The sequence below is a fragment of the Cetorhinus maximus genome, chromosome 12 (assembly GCF_964194155.1).
Source record: "Cetorhinus maximus chromosome 12, sCetMax3.hap1.1, whole genome shotgun sequence".
Classification (NCBI taxonomy): Eukaryota; Metazoa; Chordata; class Chondrichthyes; order Lamniformes; family Cetorhinidae; genus Cetorhinus; species Cetorhinus maximus.
In genome coordinates this window covers 12,071,695-12,093,937 of record NC_135890.1, presented here as the reverse complement: position 1 = coordinate 12,093,937, position 22,243 = coordinate 12,071,695, and the positions used below count along the sequence as shown (strand labels likewise).

The following is a 22,243-nucleotide window of genomic DNA, read 5'->3' as shown; positions in this document are numbered from 1 at the left end:
GCTAAGACCACTCAGCTCCTGACATTACAGCCTTGATTCCAACATGGATAAAAGAACTGAAGTCCAAAGGTGAGGTGAGAGTGCCTGCCCTTGACATCAAGGCCGCATTTGACCGAGTGTGGCATCAAGGAGCCTTAGCAAATCTGGAGTCAATGGGAATCTGAGGAAAACTCTCCGCTGGTTGCATTCATACCTGGCACAAAGAAAGATTGTTGTGGTTGTTGGAGGTCAGTCATCTCAGCTCCAGGACATCGCTGCAGGAGCTCCTCAGGGTAGTGTCCTGGGCCCAAACATCTTCAGCTGCTTCATCAATGACTGACTGTCCTTCCATCGTAAGGTCAAAAGCGGGAATGCTCACTGATGATTGCACAATGTTCAGCACCTCCTCGGATACTGACGCAGTCCATGTCCAAATGCAGCAAGACTTGGATAATATCCAGGCTTGGGCTGACATGGCAAGTAACATTCGCGCCACACAAGTGCCAAACCACTGACCATCTCCAACAAGAGAGAATCTAAACATTGCCCCTTGACATTCAATGGCATTCCCATCACTGAATCCCTCACTATCAACATCCTGGGGGTTACCATTGACCAGAAACTGAACTGGACTAGCCATATAAATAAAGTACAGCAGGTCACAGACTAGGAATCCTGTGACGAGTAACTCACTTCCTGACTCCTCAAAACCTGTCCACCACCTACAAGGCACAAGTCAACAGTGTGATGGAATACTCCCCACTTGCTTGGATGAGTGCAGCACTCAAGCTTGACACCGCCCGGGACAAAGGGCAGCAGATAGATGGGAACACCATCACCTGGAAGTTCCCCTCCAAGTCACTCACCATCCTGACTTGGGAATATATTCACAGTTCACTGCTGGGTCAAAATCCTGGAACTCCCTAACAGCACTGTGGGTGTACCTACACCACATGGACTGCAGCAGTTCAAGAAGGCAACTCACCGCCACCTTCTCAAGGGCAACTAGGGATGGGCAATAAATGCTGGCCCAGCCAGCGAAGCCCACATCCTGTGAATGAATAAAAAAAAATGCCTTGCTTTCTTTGGGTATCTCTCACCTTTTGCCCTTTTTGTTTGCCTATCACTATTCATGTAATTTGGACAACAGTCTTCTGCATTTGCATTGTAAACCACTGCAATGACAGATGAGATAAAATGCAAGGCAGCTGTGTATTATTTTCTTTACAGGGTTAACACTGCCTTCTCATCAGCTTTCCAAACTATGCATCAACTGTTGTTGAGTTTGGGCAACCTATTTTCAGGCATCCACTGATGCCACTTGATGCTGATTGTTTATAAGTGTGCTTGGGTGGCCTATTGCTTACACTGAAACTTCCCTCTTGTACTCGTACAATGCTACAAGTGAGATTGAGAGCTCATTGTTGTCGGATGCGGTGGAAATGAACCTGTGTCCTCTGACTTCGTGCCATTGAAATTAGAGCTCAGGATGCAGTGAGACATGCTGCCAAAAATGAACTGTTATATTCCTCGCTCTGCCTCTCTGTCTCTCGCTGTCAGTTGGCCCGCCCCCGGCTCTTTCTCTCCTGGAGGTTGGGAATTCCGCTCAGGAGAGCATTGGAATAGTTTAGTCTTCAGGTACCAAAAGCCTAGACAAAGCTTTCAGCAGCAAATGAGCTCATTTTGGAGGTGGGCGATGCATTTGCAGTGAAGTGCTTTTACTAAAAAGGATAAGGGTTTGAAACTCTGCTCATTGTGAAATGGAATCCTGAGGTTGTGAAAGATCTGGTTCAGTCTGAGACAGTGTCTGTGATAGGGCGTAGAAGTGGCAGCAAGTGTTTGGAAGTATGACCCAATTAAATATTCCTGAACACTTAGTTTAGTTCCTGATGCATATACTGCTCAAAATTCTTTATAATTCAGCAGTCTGCTTGCAAGCTTCGTGTGTTTGTCTGTCTCAGTAAGTGCACTTTTCCCCTCTTTCCACCCCCCCCCCCCCCCCCCCCCCCCTCTTCTTCCTCCTCCTCTATAACATCTGACATGTCACTGGGCAATACAAAATTATGCGAGAGTACAAGTCTATTGTAATGGGTTCAATCATTGGTACATGAAACAGCTTTTAATTTGCGTAATGATGAAAAGCTGCAACGTAAGATTCTCAATGTACTTTAAAACCTACAATATAATAAGAATTTTTAATATCTGAATCTGACCAATATTTCAAGTAAGCATTAGGTTGTAAATAACCAAATCAGTACAACACAGTGATGATGCCAGTTTTGGCAAATAAATCTGGGGGAAAAAGGAATTTCTCTTGAGGGTCTACGCAGCTTAGAAGTTTTCAATGTGAGTTTAGTACTATAGCAATGAACAACCAGTAGTGTAATGCAAAAACAAAACAGGCAAGAAATGAATATTTTGGAAGTTTAAAAGGCGAAGAGAAACTAGTGACAACTAAAGTGAAAAAGGAACTGACTGACTGATTGGATAAGTAACCTGTTCGGCAGTGTGATTTGGCGACTCTATGGCTGTGAGAAGACGGTTAATGAGACGGGGGAGTGCAGTGCGGCTTCAAGGTTTGTATTTCCCTTTCATTGTGCATTGAAGCATTCATTTTATTTTCACAGTATCTGGTTGACTAAAAAAAACAAGTGGCTACTTGTTGAATTCGTGTTGCATTGTCATGTACTTAAGTTGAAATTATTTTTTTCATTGGGAGAATTTTTTTATCCTTCCGTACATAATTTCACCAGTTAGAAGTATTGGTTTCAATTTTTGATCTGTTTTATAATATGTCAGTATGAAACGTCTATAATATTTCCTTAAGTGTGTAAGTAAGCAGTTGTGCATTTAAATACAGTAGAAATTTTTTTGATCCCTCCAATTTGATTCCTACCCCATCTCTTGATGATACTGACTGCCCTTCAGTACCTTGCCCTCATTTTTATTCTTTGCCAATGACCATGAACAGTAACTGCTGATGCTGGGGGCTGTACTTTTTGATACAGGGGGCATTGAAAGTCCTAACTCTACTGGTGTTGAAGCATTTTAACTTTTAGACCTTCTAACCTCAGGAAAATTGGATGAGGAGGGAGGCATTTGTTGGCAAGCATTGCTACCAGATGGGCTAAGGATGGATGGAGACTTCGAGTGGTTGAAAATTTGGAGTTTCACAAGCATCTCTGGAACTCCGACTTAATAAACGTTTTATGTAGAAACAAAATTGATCCAAATTAACTTGCTCAGAGAGGGGAGAAATCAGACAAATAATTCTTTGATTTAAATTGTTAACTGTTTAATAAACCTTTTTAGCATGCTGTTTGATGCATTGTGAGGTTAAAAAGAACACCAGACAACAGTGACTTGCATTAATTCAAAGTAGAGGTGGTAATTCAGAATCTTAGAAAATGGAGACTTTTGGATTTCTGTATTATTACAGAAATACTTTCAAAGTATTTCCAACTTAAGCTAAATTACTTATTAGAAACAAAATTGGAAGCTAACATGGAGCTGGGGAAAAAAGCTAGACTGCTCAGTAATACTTCCAAAATAAAGCTGGAATGGAACCAGGGCAAAACTGCATCCATAACTATGTCTAAATGCATCAAAGTTGAGGAGAATGGAGCAAGAGCTGAAGGAAAACACACTAGGGAAAATCCTTTCACCATAAAGGTTGAGCAGTATTCCGTTCGTGCATAAATTTACAAATAAGGAAATAATTGGATAATTGAGAAACTGACTTGAAGGAGGCCAGGGGCTGAAAACGATTTGATTACGTGGTGTGCCATCTCCGAAAGAATATAGCACCCCTAATAGAGAAAAATGGCCCAAGACCTTTCATTTTTTAAAACAATTCTGGATGTTTTCTTGGATTCATGTATCTTGACCCCCGTCATCTTCAATGTCTGCGAGGCATTGACTGACAGGAAGAAATTATGTTCTCTACACAGCATATGTGTGCACAATTTTTCTGCAGCTTTTCTTTTCGACTAATGATGAGCAGTGTTACTGTAATACTGCTAGCTAAACCCTCCTGTATTAGCACGTTTCTTGCCGAAATGGTTCACAGTCAAAGAGTAAAGCATTATTTGTATCATGTTCTCCAGCAAAATGAGATTACTGATAAATATGGTGTGGGGTGGCAGCCATCGATTACTATTATTGGTAATAAGTTACCTCAATTGAGTACTAGACAATTGATCCATTCAGGTTGCCTGAACACATGTCGACTAACTGCAGGGATATGACACGGGTAGTTCAGCAATGTTGTCGATGACAGGCAGCTGAGTTCGAAGCAGCCATGGCTTCAAACAGAGTCATTCTGATGAATGTTCTTGTATGTATTTCATGTATGATTTCTTTTAAAAACATATATTTGGAAAACTTTTTATATTCCATTTGTGTGCTGGCGTAGTTGCCACCCACTAGTGGAAACATCTTCTCAACATCTACCCTGTCAAGCCCCCTCAGAATCTTGTACAATTCAATAAGTTCACCCCTCATTAACTCAAATGAATATAGGCCTAACCTGTTTAGCCGTTCTTGATAAGTCAACCCCTTCATCCCAGGAATCAGCCTAGTGAATCTCTTTTGACCTGCTTCCATCGCCAGTATCTCCTTTCTTAAATATGGGGACCAAAACTGTGTACACTTCTCCAGGTGCAGCTTCACCAACACCCTGTACAGTTTTTTAAAACTTCATTCATGGGATGTGGGCTTTGCTGGCTGGGCCAGCATTTATTGCCCATCCCCAGTTGCCCTTGAGAAAGTGGTGAGCTGCCTTCTTGAACCGCAGCGGCCCACGTGGTGTGGGTACACCCACAGTGCTGTTCGGAAGGAAGTTCCAGGATTTTGTCCCAGCGACAGTGAAGGAACAACGATGTATTTCCAAGTCAGGACAGTGGGTGACTTGGAGGGGAAGTTCCAGGTGGTGGTGTTCCCATCTGTCTACTGCCCTTGTCCTTCTCGGTGGGAAGTGGTTGTGGGTTTGGAAGGTGCTGTCGATGGTGGACAAGTTTTGGTGGGTCAGGAGTTGTAACAAGATTTCCTTGTTTTTAAACTCCAACCCCTGATCAATACAGGCCCAGATTGCATTTGCCTTCTTAATTACTTCCTGCACGCTAACTTTTTGTATTTCATGCACCCAGGTCCCCCTCTGCCGCACTTTCTTGGAGTCTCTCTCCATTTAAATAATAGTCTGCCTTTTGTTTCTTCCACATTCGGTGTATCTCAAGCACGCCCACACACTCACTCATTCTTTGACACTACGTCCAACTTGCCCAGCCTTGCCCCCCCGCCCGTTTGCTCGCTCGTTCGGCCTCTGCTAAAAAATGCACCTATCAGCAGCAGACATGGGAGACTAATGGCCTGTGGTTGGTGGAGCAGTTCCATGCAGAGTCTTCCATTGAAACTCACCTGTTTGAATGGACTTTTGAAAGCTGACTTTGGGGGGGGGGCACATACATTTGCATCGTGGGCTGCATCAGGCCCACGGGCTATACGTTAGACAAACCTGCTTTAGCGGATTCCGAGGATAAAATTGTTCTTTTTGGCACTTCATTTATTTGATACTATTTCCAGTTTCTTTCATAATCTGCAGTGAAGCTGGTATATTATAGATGTCTCATCCAAAGCTGATAGGAATGCGAAAGGGGATGTTTTCTCAATTTTATTGCTAACTACTTGCTATTTGTTGCATTCAAAATAATTATTTACCTTATTAGAACAAGTTCTTTCACCAAATAGCAATTGATAATGTGTTTGTGAGTAGTTGGCATTTTTGCAGGCATGTGCCAATGAGAATGAGCTGCCTATTTTTTTTTTTCCTCCCTCTTGTTCCCCCTTTCCCCAGGAACCATGACAGGTATATAAAAGGAAATCTCTGCAAGGGGATTGAGATTAGTTCTTGTTTTTGAGTAGTATGCTTTTAAAGGGAGAAGTTCTCTGTATGTATGAGGTACTTGACTTATTCTGTATTCTATGTTGCTGGGTTGAAAATGAACTGCTGTAACAATCAGTGGAAAGGTACAGCTGTCAAATCTAGGATGCAAACATTTGGGTGAAATGGTCATAATGCACTGATGTCAGATTGGAAATTTTTGTAGAATTTATATTCATGTTAGTGCTGGTGTGTATATAGTTCTGCTTACATTGCAAATTGTTGCAAAGAGTTATAATAAAGTTGACTTTAGTAGTGGAGAAGAGCAAAGAGCAATCTAAATTCAAACTTTGAAATTGGAACAAGGCTGATTAAGGATCTATCCAGGTAAAATGGAGCTAAAGACTGGTAGGTAAAACAGTAATGAGACAATGGGTGATTTTCAAGGAGGAGATTTTTCAGGTATAGGCTGGATACACTCCAACATGGATAAAAGTATGGGAACTAAAGCCAGGGCTCCTTGGGTGACGAGGGAGATAGAGAATATGATTAAATAAAAAAAAAAAGAGGGTGAATGAATTGGTAAATTCTTGAAGTGATAACCAGGCCCAATGCAAAAAGCTGAGTGGGTAAGCAAAGAGGGAAATAACACCGGTAAAGAGAATATGAGGATAGAATGGCAGTTAACATAAAAGGAGCCCAAAAATCTTCCACTGGTATGTGGGTAGTAAGAGGCAGGATGGATCCATCAAGACTGAGAAGGTGATATATTCTTCATGGTGCAGGGCAAGGTTGGGCTTCTTAAGTACTTAGTATCTGTGTTTGCTAAGGAGGAGGATGTGAATGAAATATTGGTCAGAGGTGGCAGAGGTAAGGAATGGGGTGAAAATTGATAGGCAGGTTGTAATGGAAATATTGACTATGCTTAAAAGTAGATAAGCTGCTTGGTCCAGGTGGCTTGCATCCCAGTTTGTTAAAGGAAATGTAAGTGGAGATAGCAGAAGGGCTGGTCATAATCTTCCAATTTTCCTGAGATACAGGGGAGGTGCCAGAGGATTGGAGAGTGGTAAATATGACAACGCCCTTATTCAAGGTAGGGTATAAGGAAATTCCTCGTCACTACAGGTCGGTCATTTTAACATCAGTGTTGTGTTAGGTTTTAGGAACAAGTTTTTTTTTGTGCTTTCCCCGAAGGCAGGTCCTTGGCTCATTGTCTGCTGATGCTTCATCCTGAGTTATTGTTATTGGCAGTTTTTGTCAGGTTTGGGTTGCCATTGCCTTCAGAGGCAGACTGAGGTGGCAGGTCGAACAGTAATCGGAAAAAAATCAACCAGCACTTTGAGAGGTTTGAGTTAATTAAGGAGAGCCAGCACAGATTTGTAAAAGGCAGATCATGTTTGACTAATCTCATTGAATTTTTTTGAAGTAACAGAGAATATTGATGAAGGGAATGCAATGGATGTTGTCTGTATGGGTTTTAAGAAAGTGTTTGACGAAATACTGCATAAATGGCTGGTTAACAAAATTGAAGCTCATGGGATAAGAGGATCAGTGTCACCTTGGATAAATAATTGTCTTAAGGACAGAAAACAATGAGTTGTAGTGACAGTGGTGGTCTTCAAGGTTCAGTTCTTGAACCACTGCTTTTTCGATGGAATACTAAATAAAGTTTCAAAATTTGCTGATGATACAAATTCCTTGCAACAGGACATAGTCTCACAGAATGGACAGGAAATTGGCAGATGGCATTCAACACAGAACTGTGAGGTAATGTATTTTGTCATCAGGGATAGGGAAAGGCAATACAGACTTAATGGCACAGTTCTGAAGAGTATGCAGGGACCTTGGGGTCCATGTGCACAGATCATTGAAGGTGGCAAGACGTAGTCAGAGGGTTGTTAGCAAAGTATATGGGATCTTGGGCTTCATAAATAGAGGCACTGAGTACACAAAAGCAGGGAAGTTATAATTAACCTTTATAAAGCCCTGGTTAGACCACAACTAGAGTACTGCGTCTATTTCTGGTCACCACACCTTCGGACAGATGAGGGTCCTTGAGAGGTTGCAGAGGAGATTTGCCGGAATTGTTCCAGGGATAAGGGATTTTAGCTACAACATTAGGTCAGAGAAATTTGGGTTATTTTTCCTTGGAACAAAGGAGTTTAAGGGAGATTTGATAGAGGTGTACAAGATTATGATATAAGTTAAGGTAGACAAAGAAAAGCTGTTACCATTAGCTGATGGTGCAAGGAGTAAGGGACATAGCTTTAAGGACTAAAGGTTTTGGGCAAGAAATGCAGGGGAATGTAAACTCGCTGCTGTAGGTGGTGGAAGCAACAACTAATGATTTCAAAAAGGAAATTGGATGGGCACTTGAGGGAAATAAACTTTCGGGGCTATGCAGGTGGAGTGGGGACTGACTAGATTGCTCTACAGAGAGCTGGCATTGACTTGAGGGACCAAATGGTCATCTCCTGTGCCATTATAACTGTTCAAATCCCAGCAGTTTGTGAATTGAACTTAAGTTAATCAAATCTGGAATAAATCTGTAATGGTGACCATGAAACTGTCAGCTTGTTGTAAAATCCCATCTGGTTCACCATGTCCTTTCTGGAAGGAAACCTGACATCCTTACCCAATGTGATTCAGATATGACTTCAGACCCTCAGCAGTGTAATTGTTGCTGTACTGCCAACTGAATTGGCTGAGTTAGCCACTCAGTTGTATCGACACTGCTGCCAGAGTAAAACCAGTTGCATCACCCAGCATCAGCCAAGACATTGGATTCTGACATGACCAAGGCACACCCAGCCCAATTGACTGTGTAAAGCCCTCCTCCTAACATCTAGGGCCTTATGCCAAAATTGAGAGCTGTTCCAAGACAAAACCATATTTGCAGTATCATACCTATGTTATTTAATATTTGAATGAAGATCGACTACACAATGCTGTGCTACAGAAGGATCTGTGTGTCCTTGTAGATGAAGTTAGCATGCAGGTGCAGCATGTAATTACGAAGACAAATGGAATGTTGACCTTTATTTCAAGGTGGATGGAGTATGATAGTCGGAAAGTCCTGCTATTGCTGTACAGGGCACACACCTAAAGTACTGTGTACAATTTTGGTCTCCTTACTTAAGGAATTATACATTTATATTGGAGGCAGTTCAGAGGAGGTTCACTAGGTTGATTCTTGGGTTGAAGGGGTTGTTTTAAGAGGAAAGTTTGAGCAGATTGGGCCTATACTCATTGGAGTTCAGAAGAATGAGAAGTGACCGTATTGTAACATAGACTCTGAAGGGGCTTGTCGGAATCTAAAACTAGGGGCGTGGTTTCAGAATAAGGGGTCACTCATGCAAGACAAATGAGGAGGGATTTCTTCTTTGAGGGCTGTGAATCTTTGGAATTCTCCACCGCAGAGTGCTGTGGAGGTTGAGTCATTACAATATATTCAAGGCTGAGATAGAACGATTTCTGAACTATAGATGAGTTGAGGGTTATGGGGAATATACAGGAAAGTGGAACTGGTAATTTTATTGAAAGGTGGAGTAGCCTCGAGGGGCCATATAGCCTCCTCCCTCTCTTCCTTAGTGCATCAGCCAACATTCCAGAATTCTATGATATCAAACCTGGGCATGCCCCATCCCCCGGCAAGTTGAATCACCAGAGGTGGTGCACAGTAGTATTCAGTAAGGAGTTTGTGGCCCTGTGAGTCCTTAACATTGACTCCAGATTCCATGAAGATTCATCATGAGATCGAACATGGTTATCCTCCTGATAACCACCTGTCTTCACGCAACTTATGAATGAGTATATTTTTCTGTTAAACACCACTTGGAAGACCACTGAGGGCAGCAAGGGCTCAGAATGTATTCTCTGTGGAGGACTTCAAATAACCATCACCAAGAACGGCTCAATAGTACTGTGACTGACTGAATCCTGAAGGACGTAGCTGCCATGCTGGGTTTGCAGCAGGTGGAGAGAGAATCCATGTGAGAACTTTTTGATCTTGCCCTGACCAAACTAGTTGCAGATGTATCTGACTGTGCCAGTATTGGTAGGAGTGACCTACATAGGGTCCTTATGGAGACAAAATCTCATGTTCAAATTGAGGACACCCTTCATTGTGTTGTGTGGCACCAGCACTATGCCAAATGGTGAAGCTTCAGACTAGATCTATCAGCTTAAAACTGGGTATCCATGAGGTGCTGTAGGCCGTCAGCAGGAGCAGAAGGGCACTCTGCTGCAATCTAACCTTGTGGCCTGGCATATCCCTTGACCTTCATCACCATCAAAGTAAGTGACCAACCCTGATTCAATGAGGAGCGTAGGGGAGCATGTCAGGAACGACACCAGGCATATCTGAAAATTAAATACCAATGTGGTGATGAAGCTACAAGACAGGACTAGGTGCATTGTTATAAATACATAGCTCGTGGTTCACAGTCATATTTCTGAGGTAATTTTTAGCTCTGGGAAGATTAAAGTTAATGGTAGAAAATGGGATAAATGCAACTAAAGCAGCTTGAAGGCTGGTACACTTAAAAGGTTGGGGCCATGTTGACTTGAGGGGATAACAGCTATAAAGGTAAGATCATAAAATAGCAGGTGGGCTTCCTTAACTGGAGAATTGGAGACAAGGTGACGATGCTAATAAAGAAAGGCAGCTCAGAGTTGTTTTGTTTTGGGAGTTAATAGCAATAATTAATTTAAAAGCTTTCAGTGACCCTTGGAAGGCTACGTTGTCGTGGAGATGGGTAGAGCTTAAAGTTCTAGGGTTTCAATTTACCTGTGTTTGCTGGGGGAGTGAATGTTCTGCAGCAGGAGAAAAGGTCATACCAAAAAGATGCTGCTGTTAGCAGGCTCCAGGTGGCAAAAGTGTTGCTGTTCGTTGGCACTGTGCAGTTGGGGCTCAGCAGAAGTCCTGGGAAGTTGCAAAGGTGGCAGAAGATCACTGGCTCAGTGCTGGAAAGGCTCAGAAAAAGCCCTGGGAGCCATTTATAACTTGGTGTAGCTGGGAGATTGGAGCTTGGTGAGATGCAGGGGCAATGCAGCCCAGTGAAGCTAGCCAGCTAAAGAGCTGAAGTTGTGCCAGTAGGTAGATGCTGAAGTGCAGACTTGGGAAACTAGGGGATGGAGTCTCAGGAGAAACACTGGGAAGTGTGCAGCCATTGAGGCAATCTAAGTTGGAATGGCTTTGAGGCAAGTCAGAGGCTTGGTCTTCGAAAATGAAAAGTTTGTAGTCCCTTGTGAGGGAGACAGAATTTCAACAAGGCTAGCTGACTCTTAACTGACATTTGGGTGGGTTGTTGAGAAATCTGTGGGATCGCCTTGGTTGCATTTGCTATTTATTGTATGGTTTGTGTTTGACCACTGTTTGCCTGTTAATTAACATGTACCTCATATTAACCCTGAATGTATAAGAAAAATATTGTAAATTGCTTTATCTTTTTGACTTTGTATAATTTATTTTTGTTTGTTCAAAACCCTTGGAATCTTGTGATTTTATTCTCTTAACAAGTGTCTTGAATTTGAAACTTGTTTACTTCAAACAAAATGTTATTGGTCCCTAACCAGTTCTTAGGAAAAACTTGGGGCTGTGGCCTCGAATCATAACAGCATGCTAACGGATCTAAGTGATCGCACAACCAGAGGATCATATCAAAGCTCTACAGGCCTGCCACATCCAGTCATGAAGGTGGCTAACAGGAGGAGTCTCCATGATTGAGCCCAGCACGTGTGCAAAAGACCAGATGCTTGTCAACATATTCAACGAGAAGTGTTGAGTGGATGATCCCCCTCCGCCTCCTCCTGAGGTTCCCACTGTCACGGATGCCAGTCTTAAACCAATTTGACTCACTCCATGTAATGTAAAGAAATGGTTGAATGCATAGGATACAACAAAGGCTGTGTTGCTGAAAACTGGTTCCTCTAAAACTAAGCATGCCTCTAGCCAATGCAGCTGCACTACTGGCATCTACCTGGCTTTGTGGAAAATTGCCCAGCTATATTCTCTTCAAAAAAAGCATGACACAACCAGGCAAGCTATTACCTCATCTGCTATCCTTACCTGGCCTATGTGACTCCGGGACCACAGCAATGTGGTTGACTTTGAAAATGTCCTCTGAAAAAGGACAATTAGGGGTGGGCAAGCCAGCCTAGCCAGCGATGCCCTCGACACATGAATAAATGAAAAACCCCTACCCTCGGTCATGACCAAACTATAGGAGGTGTCATTGACATTGCTATCAAGTACTACTTATTAACCAGTAATCCACTGACTGCTGCTCAGTTTTGGCTCTGCTAGGGCCACTTGGCTCCAACCTCATTACAGCTTTGGTCTAAATATGGGGCAAAATAACTGAATTCCAAAGGCGAACTAAAGATGACTGCCCTTGACATTAAGACAGTATTTGTGAGTATGGCACCAAGGAGCTGTTAAAAAATCGAAGGTAATGGGAAGCAGGATAACTCTCCACTAGCTGGAATCATACCTTGCACAAAAGAATATGGTCATCTCATCCCCAGGTCTGACTTGGGTTTCTTCGGGAAGTGTCCTTGGCCCAACCAAGGGGAGTTTGGAAGAGTTGATTTTGAGCATTTGCTTCCTAATCTTTGACAAGGATCACAATTCCAAAGGGCCAGTGGCACAAGATTTACTTTTGCAAAATCTTGTTCCTTCCCAAACTCATCCATGCACTGTTTCCTTCCCCCATCAGCTAAATATAACCACATGCTTGGTTAGGAACTGCCACCTTTTCCTAACTAATAACAATAATTTAATTGGGGTAGTAGTTATATGGTTTAAGACTTCTGCTTCCTGTAGGAGGCATGTCCGAACTGGTTCACAAACCCACAATATGGTTTCTTGAGATAAAGGGACATTGGAAGAGGATGAGCACACAGAATTATGATTTGCTCACACAAAGGGTAAACATCAAAATGGACTGGTTGGGCTGAAGGGCCTGTGTGCATGTTGTAAATTTTGTCTAACTCCTTTTCAGTATGAAACATATTCGAGGAGATCCTAACTCTTTCACTTTGCAAAAGAGAATTGGGCAGCAAAATATTATGATGAGGCTCTGGCAATTCTTTGGGCTAAATTTAAACTTCTATAAATCCCACATGCTGATGGCTAAGGAAAGATTAAGTGTTTAGTGATCATGGAAGCTGCTAAGAACTGCTTAAAGATGATGTTGATTTATTGGTTATGTTGATTGTCATGTTTTTTAAGACTCCTATGTCCATTCGAAATTAATTCTTGACTTTATAACATTGTTCATGAGATATACATGTTTTTCATTCCTATGTGCAATAATTAGTACACGTCTGTATTAAGTTTCATCTGCCATTGTTTGGTCTATCATTTATAGCCCCTGCTGCCAACCGAAAAGACGAGAGGAAAGGTTGAGCATGTGTATTGGCCCTCACTACGGCCGCCTGTGTTGTTTTTCTGGACTTAGAAGCATCTGTGGTTTTAAAATGCTCATGTTCAGAGCATTTGATTTAAAAAAAAAGCTTTGCTGCAGAGAATGTCTAATAAACTGCAGTGGAATTATATTGGCAAATAAAGTAAAAAGACAAATTTGTGAACGAGTTTCAACCTTAACTTGGGGGAGGCACAGAGAGGAAAGAAATGACATTCAAATCATATTGATCTGTCTTTCTAAGGAATTGCAGCAGTTTGGAAAAATTGCACAAATTGAAACAGTTTCAAAAGACACATTTGATTTTTTATTTGGGAAACCATCTTGTTGAAGGCTTTCTGAAGTGTCCTGCAAAACCCAGATAGCTCCATTGGTCATGAATGGGAATCTCACTGCCAGGGTCATGACCTTGAGTCCCATGTTGGTGATGATTTTTCCTTTAATATTTATTTGTTATTCAAAGCTTATAATTGTCCAAAATTTTGATAAAATTTCAAAGTGAAGCAATGTTGAATTTACAGTTGTTATTTTTGCTATCACAAGAAGCTGACTATTAAAATGGTTTCTCACTGAGAAGTTGCAGTTTATTTTCCATTAACTGATTTTGTTGTACAGAAGACAGTTATAAAACACAAGCTTTCAAAAGAAATGCATAATTCAGCGACAAAGCAGAACTGTGGTGTGTCTCACTTTAAACAGCCTGACATTGCTTCTGCGCGTGTGCAGGAAGTGCTCCCGCCTCGTGTTGTGGCACGAATAAATGCAGCCTTAGTCCATTCTCATTTACTTGTTTAGTCCATTCTGTAGTTTCTGGCATGCCTTGTTTGATTCTCTGCCTCACAGTTTAGTGCTGACTGTGAATGTAACCAGCTTGCATTGAGTTTCAGAATTGATGTTTAGTTAATCTTCAGTTAATTTCTTATCTAGTCCAAGGTTTTATCTCAAATGCCTACAGCTTTGAGCTTAATTCATAAGCTTGTAGATGGCACTTTATGGTAAACCCCAAGATATTTTGCAGTCAACTTTCACTGTCAGCTCCTCAGAGGTGTCAAGGAAGGTTGCCAGGCAGACTTGCCCTTTTTGAAGTTGAGATGCCTGTTGTTTAACAAACTATTGTACAGATGATCCTCAACTTTCTTCTGAATAATTGACAGTTATTTTAAAAATCACTGACTTGAAGCCTCTTTCTTAAGCAGTCCCTCAGGATCGAGAATGACTTGCTTCCACTCTTCGATGGGTTCTGAGATGGCTGATAAGTCCAACGCATGATATACAAACTCTGCCACGGGTGGGCAGATTGTGCTTGAAAGGTTCGGTATATGTGCTCTTTCCAACACTTGACTTTGCCTCTGCATGTTCCTGATGAAGTCTCTTGATGTGTTCGCTGCCTTCCCAAATGAACATTCTAAATTTTGGTAGGTCACAAGCCAGGGGGTCTCAAGGGTCATGTTTGACCACTTCAGGGATGCTTTGCGGATATCCCTAAAGCATTTTTGATGTTCTCTTGGGAGTGTCCTCCTGCACCGAGTTTCGAATAGAGCAGCTGCTTTTGGGGTCAGGCAAACGAACATGTCCTACTCAGCTGACTTGGTTTTGAGTGATTAACGCCTCAATGCTGGGCATGTTGGCTTGGGAGATGGTGCTGCTGTTGGACAGCCTTTTTTATCACTGGATTTGGAGGATCTAAAAAGGCACTGCTGGTGGCACTTTTCCAGTGCTTTGAGGTGTCTGTAGTAGCTTGCCCAAGTCTCCAAAGCATGTAGGAGCACAGGGATTACTGTTGCCTGGTAAACCATGACCTTTGCCTCAGATTTGAGATCTTGGTCCTCAAATAATTTTTTTCTCAGTCGGCCAAAGGCTGAGCTGGCACATTGGAAGAGATGATGAGTTTGGTCATCTATGTCTGCTTCTGTCAAGAGGAGACTCCCAAGACACAGTGTTCCTCATTTTCCAGAATCTTACTGTTGACCTTAATTGATGGAAGGTGTTGTGCTGTGGGAGCTGGTTAGAAGAGGACCTGTAGTTTTCCAGGTGTTTAGTGAAAGGCATGGAGATAATTTACAGATCAGATAGGAAACTTCAACCAACACAACCTTCAATCCAAAACCAAAATCACTCCAACCTTACTTGTTGATCTTAAGTACGCAGATGATGTTTGTGTGAGCACTCACTCAGAAACTGAGCTCCAGGTCATTATCAACTACTTCTCCAAAGCATATGACTTGAAGTAAGCCTCATGAATCTTTTGTTCCTGGTATGTTTTGCATTTGGGCACCATGTTGCGTGTTTCTAATTTGCTGATACCTCTGCACAGTCCAATGACTCCCTTCTAATAATTGCCATTTACTTGCAAAATTTTCTCTCATCAACATTGTACAGGTAAAAAATATCTAACACTAATGATCCATTTGTTCTAAATTCTATCAGGTTGTCTAGGATCTCACTTTAACTTAAGCTTCAAGCTTTGAGTTATGCCTTCGTACTTTTTTTGGTGTGTTGGGGTTCTGGCATTGGAGAACATGTACTTTCCTTGTGAATATTTTGAGGAAGTAAACTTTCAGAGTGCTTACTCTTGGCTCATGATCAGTTTCAAGTTTATGAGTATCATCCTGTTTTGTGTGCTTGAATTTGTTATGGGAAGGCAACAGAAATTGACCCCATCAGTAAAAGGTGCACAAGAACCACAGAGAGAAAACTTGGAGAAAGATACAAATGCCACAATAGGAATGTTTAACAGCCACCGACAAACGGGCCAGAAAGATTTAAACTAGCACAAACGTGAGAAGTGTTGCACAGAATGAATATGGGATAGGAGACAAATGTTTGCAGAACCATTTTTTTGTTGTCAAAGCATCATAGCAGAAAAAGCATTGATCGTTTTCAAAAAGCTACGTGCACAGTTATTAATATATCACCAGTGACCTGTGCAATGCTAAGCCTAGTTTCGGCATCAACGTGACATTCTCACACAACTAATCTGAACTGAAACTTCTCACCTGAAGTGAAATCATCAGCATTAAAACATCAACCATATAGGAGGAAGTGGCTAGCAACCAGAGAAGAACAGCCAACTCCAGATGAATCAGACAATCTTAGAATTTCAAATCCATTCCCAGTTCTCTTTTTATATCGCCATATTATCCCACCCACTCAAGCATTTCATGTATTGATTTTAATGCAGTCAGGATATGCATTTCAGCCCCAAGGTTGGTATATGGGTAAATGAGAGATCGACTGAAACACCCTTTCTTGAAAGGAGTGAGGCAAGTGTCCACTGTTGCCCAGCTTCTTCACTCTCATTTGCATGGTTAAGTTGGATGATGTTTTAGGGATGTGTGTTTTGCATCTTTTAAAGAATAACACCCCTAATCTTGTGTGGAAGGTATTTGACACAAATGCACCCAAAGGTCATATAGACTTCTCAATGATTTGGTTGAAGATTTTCAAACAGTGGTGGGGTTTTGCATGCCAGCTACCTGATTGACAAAAAGACCATGAATTCATGTGGCTGATTCAACTGCTGCTAACCTAATAGTGCACTTGCAGATAAGGGTAGAGGTTACAAAAATTGTAACAAGACAGAACTAAAGTCTCTGCGTCTGAATGCACATAGCATTGGTAACAAAGATAAACTAACAGCACAAATAGAAATAAATATTTATGATCTGTTAGCCATTACAGAGACATGTCTGCAGGGTGATGAAGACTAGAAACTGAATATTCAAGGATATATGACATTTAAGGACAGGAAGCTAGGAAAAGGTGAAGGAATAGCTCTGTTAATTAATGATGCCATTGGTATAAAACTGAGAGATGACCTTAGTTCTGGAGATCAAAATATGGTATCAGTTTTGGTGGAGATGAGAAATAGCCAAAGTAACAAGTCACTTCTGGGAGTTTTTTTATAGGCCCCTTATAGTATCCGTACTGTAGGACAGGTATACAGGAAGAAATAATGGGACCTTGTGAGAAAGCTGTGGCAATAATCATGGGTGATTTTAATGTAAATATAGATTGGACAAATCAGATTGGCAGAGGTCACTTGAACGATCAGTTCATAGTCTTTTTGGGACAGCTTCTTAGAGCATTACGTTTTAGTGCCATCCAAGAGAGCAGGCTATCCTAGATCTGCTGGTGTGCAATGAGGCAGGATTAATTAATGACCTCATAGTGAAGGCACCCCTCGGTAGCAGTGATCATAATCTGATTGAATTTAATGTTGAGTTTGTGTGTGTGTGAGAGAGAGAGAGGAGTGGATTTAAGATGAGTGTTTTAAACATAAGGGCAATTATGAGGGCATGAAAGCGGAGCTGGCTAGAGTGAACTGGGAAATCGCAGATGCCAGTCATCAACCAATTCAATTTGCTCCCCTTAATATTAAGAAACAGCTTAAGGCACTGGATGCTGCAAAGGCTATGGGCCCTGACAACATTCCAGCAACAGTACTGAAGAATTGTGCTCCAGAACTAGCTGTGCTCTTAGCCAAGTTGTTCCAGTACAGCTACAACACTGGCAGCATCCTGGCAATATGGAAAATTGCCCAGGTATGTCCTGTCCACAAAAAATGGGACAAATCCAGCCTGGCCAATTACTACTCCATCAGTCTACTTTCGAACGTCAGCAAAGTGATGGAAGGGGTCATCGGCAGTGCTGTCAAGTGACACTTACTCAGCAGTAACCTTCTCATTGACTCCCAGTTTGGGTTCCGCCAGGGTCACTCAGCTGACCTCATTCCAACCTTAATCCAAGCATGAACAAAATAAGTGAACTCCAGAGATGAGGTGAGTGTGACTGCCCTTGACATCAAGGCAGCGTTTGACTCTGTGTGGCACCAAGGAGCATGAGCAAAACTAGAGTATATGGGAATTAGGGGAAACTTGTCCACTGTTTGGAGTCATACCTAGCACAAAGGAGGATGGTTGTGGTTGTTGGAGGCCAATCATCTCAGTTCCAGGATATCACAGCAGGAGTTCCTCAGGGTAGTGTCCATGGCCTGACCACCTTCAGCTGCTTCATCAATGACCTTCCTTCCATCATCAGGTCGGAAATGCGGATGTTCGCTGATGATTGCATAATGTTCATTATCGTTCGTGACTCCACAGATACTGAAACAGTCCATGTCCAAATACAGTAAGAGCTGGACAATATCCCGGTTTGGGCTGACAGTGCCAAGCAACATTCCTGCCACACAAGTGCCAGGCAATGACTGTCTCCAAGAAGGGAGAATCTAACCATTGCCCCATGACATTCAATGGCATTACCATCGCTGAATCCCCCACTATCAACATCCTCGGTATTAGCATTGACCAGAAACTGAACTGGACTAGCCATTTTAATACTTTGGCTGCAAAAGCAGGTCAGAGGCTAGGAATTCTGCAGTGAGTCACTCATCTGACTGCCCAAAGCATGTCCACTATCAACAAGCATAAGTCAGTCGTATGATGGATGAGCGCAGCTCCATCAAGAAGCTTGACACCATCCAGGACAAAGCAGTCTGCTTGATTCTCAACCCATCCAGCACCTCGAATATCCACTCCCTCCAGCACCACCACACAGTGGCAACAGTGTGTACCATCTACAAGATGCACCGCAGGAGCTCACCAAGGCCCTTTAGATAGCACCTTCCAAACCAATGACCACCACCATCGAGAAGGACAAAGGCAGCAGACACATGGCAACAGCACCACCTGGAAGTCCCTGTTCAAGCCATTCATCATCCTGACTTGGAAATATATTGCCATTCCTTCACTGTCGCTGGGTCAAAATCCTGGAACTCCCTCCCTAACAGCACTGTGGAGGTACCTACACGACATGGACTCTCACAGTTCATGAAGGCAGCTCACCACCACTTCTCAAAGGCAATTAGGGATGGGTAATAAATGGTAGCCTGTCCAGCGACACCCACATCCCATGATTGAATTTTTAAAAATTTCAATAATTCCCTTGTGAAGCACCTTGGGATGTTTTGCTGCTTTAAAAGTGCTGTGTAAATGTAAGTTGTTGAGGCAAAATAACTGTATAAATTTTCAGTGATTTGAGTAAGTTGGTTTACCTTCTCTTTAAGAAATTTGCATGGGACTGGTTCACAAGTAAAACCAGATGGTGTGAATTTGCTTTGAGCTTGAATAAATTTGCTGCAAGAATTGAATGATTTGCAATACGTTGTGGACAAGTATTATGTTATTGTAGTGTGTTAGAGGAAGGCTGACACAGGAATTCTGACGAAACCAAGGGCTAGATGCACTCTTAAATAATAGTTGATCTGTTTTGTTGATGCTCCAAGTGGAATATGCAATTTCATAATAGGAATGTGGTACTCTACGTGGTTGGCTGTTGTGGTGTGGCAGCACTGTGATAAGGTCCCAGAATTTGGTAGTACTTTGACTGGATTCTGGGGGTAAGGAGAGAGATGATTTGTCTGTCTGACATTTCATCTGAAGGATGACACCCTCATTAATGCAGCTCGAATAAAATACTATATTGCCATGTCAGTCTAAATTGTGAGCTGAGATGTGGTAACTATGGTCAGGTTTCATGCCACAGTCAGGTTTGAATAAGATGCAAATTAAGTAAATACGCATCTAAATAGACTATATGATGTTTTCAAAAATAAATAGCCATTTCTTCAAATATTTATCCAGCTCAACACTTCTGTTTCCAGACTCTGATTCCATTATTCCCCTGTGTAGTCCATTCACAGGTTCACTACCCTCTACACAAAGCACTTAAATCTAAACCCTGTGTGCACATGCACTCTTTTAAACCCAAACCCCTCTCTTCTGGTTTCAGAGTTAATGGCAATATCAAACATACTATGCTTTAATTTATGACATGCTGCATTATGAATGCATGGAATAATATCTCACCTGATCCCCTCTTATCCCAAGTAAGCAAGCCCAGACTCTTCAATCTGTCCCATTACCTCTGGAGTACTTCTGGGATCCAACTGTGACCCCATCCCCTCCTCTATATGTGGCAGCATCAACTAAAAACTTGGCATCAGGTTCCACATGCTTATGAAACACAGTCCTACTTAGCACCACACCTCTGAACACTTGCACTCCAACTGTGTTATCAACTGCTTGTTTGACACCTTGTTCGGAAAGGACAAATTTCCTCCAATTAAACTTTGGAAAGAGCAAAGCTTTTGTCATTGCCGCTGCCAGAAACCTTGATCTCCAGCTAATTCCATCTCCCTCCCAGTCTACAGTCTGTCTGAACCAGCCTGTTCATAACCTTATCATCCTATTTGACTTTGATCTTGAGTTGAGCTTCTGATCTCATATCTTCTCTATCACAAAGACTGGCTACTGCTGCTGTAACCCTCATGTATCCTCTCATGATTTCAGTGTTGACCACTGCAGTGCTGTCCTGACCAAACTGCTCACCCTCCATAAACTTGAGTTCATCCAAAACTCTGCCCATATCCTAACTTGCATTAATTTCTGTTCATCCATTACCCCTGTGCTCGTTAACCTATATTGGCTCCCAGTTCACCAGTCGCTCAATTTTCAGATTTTCATTCGTGTTCAAATCCATTTGTTGCATCGCCTCGCTGTAGCTCCATCAGCTCCCTCAGTCCTTTAACTCTGAGAAATCTGTGTTACTCTTTTCTTTTCCCCCACTTCCTTTGCCTCACAATTGGTGTCCATGCCATCACCTATCTAGGCCCTAAGCTTTGGAATTCCCTCCCTATCACTCTCTGCTCTCACTCCCTTTTCTTCCTTCAAGATACCTACATCTTTGACCAAACTTGGCATTATCTGCCCTAATAGCTCCTCCTTTGGCTCGATGTCAATTTTTGTCATTTGCACTCCTTCCCTGGGTTATGTTCAAGGTTCTAAACACATTCAGGCTGTTGTTGTCTTAACTTGGATGCTTTGTGTGATATTCATTTAATTGTCTTTTACTGCATTGCCTTTAGTATTGGCACTTCCTTGCTGTACTGCAACAATCAAAATTGTACGCAGTCCTCTAGCTGTCACGGTACTAGTGCCTTCTGTAGATTTGTAATTATCTATTAGGATTTGTGTTATAAATCTCTGGCAGTACATCCCCAAAGCTAGTTAGCTTCCTGTACTGCTTCTAAACACTGTCCTTTTGGTTTCATAATGCTATCCACTGTCACTTCCAGATGCCCACTGTTTGTGTTGTTTCCTGTAGCCCATGAATACCTAGACATAGTAAAGGCCTTGAATTGTATGTTAATTTGCACTTTTTTTGAATAACAGGCCTATTTAACAAAGGAAATTCTTTGACTGCGAATACTATATTTACATGGTTAATTTCCCTTCCCTAATGTCTCATTACTTTGTCTTTGTCTAGAATGTCTAAATGGCATCATTTATCAGGTCACTATCTCCACCTATCAAGATTTTTTTATATTTGTGTTGACAGTTCCCTCGTATTTGACTGCCCCTCTCACTCCACCTGATGCCATCTGTAAACCTACATAGCTTTGATTCTCCCTGCAAAACTAAATTGTTTATATCCACAGTAAATAAACATGTCCCCAACATTGATCCTGTGACACCTGCTAGTGATCCGAGCCCACCTCGGTGTGACTCCATTCACAACCTCACTTTGCTTTCTGTGGTTTAGTGAAATTCTAGTCCATCTCAGAAGCTTGCCTCATGCTCCATGTCTTCCTGCTTTGTGAGCTAATCACTTGTGTGGTATGATGTCAATAGAATTGCTTTGCATTTGTATTCAAGGTGTTTCCATTGTACACCAGGCCTGTTATTTCATGAAAAAAAAAGCTGAAATTAACTTGGAAGTCAAGACTTTTGCTATGTCTAGATATTCCTGGATGAATTTTATCCATATTAAATATTCACTATAGTCTCCTGAAGACCTTCATTTTCATTTTTAGTTGAAAATAATTGGTGTTAAATATTCAGAAAGGAAGAGGTGAATAGTGGCGATAACCCAGATAAAATTGTTTACTCATCAAATTAAG

At 41.9% G+C, this 22,243-nt stretch overlaps 1 protein-coding gene across 3 annotated transcripts in view; it reads left to right on the top strand.

The window, feature by feature from the left end:
* The window catches only part of usp6nl (USP6 N-terminal like), a 242,110-nt gene that overhangs the window by 71,835 nt on the left and 148,032 nt on the right, over nt 1-22,243 (top strand). The gene's annotated exons all lie outside the window — the stretch shown is intronic.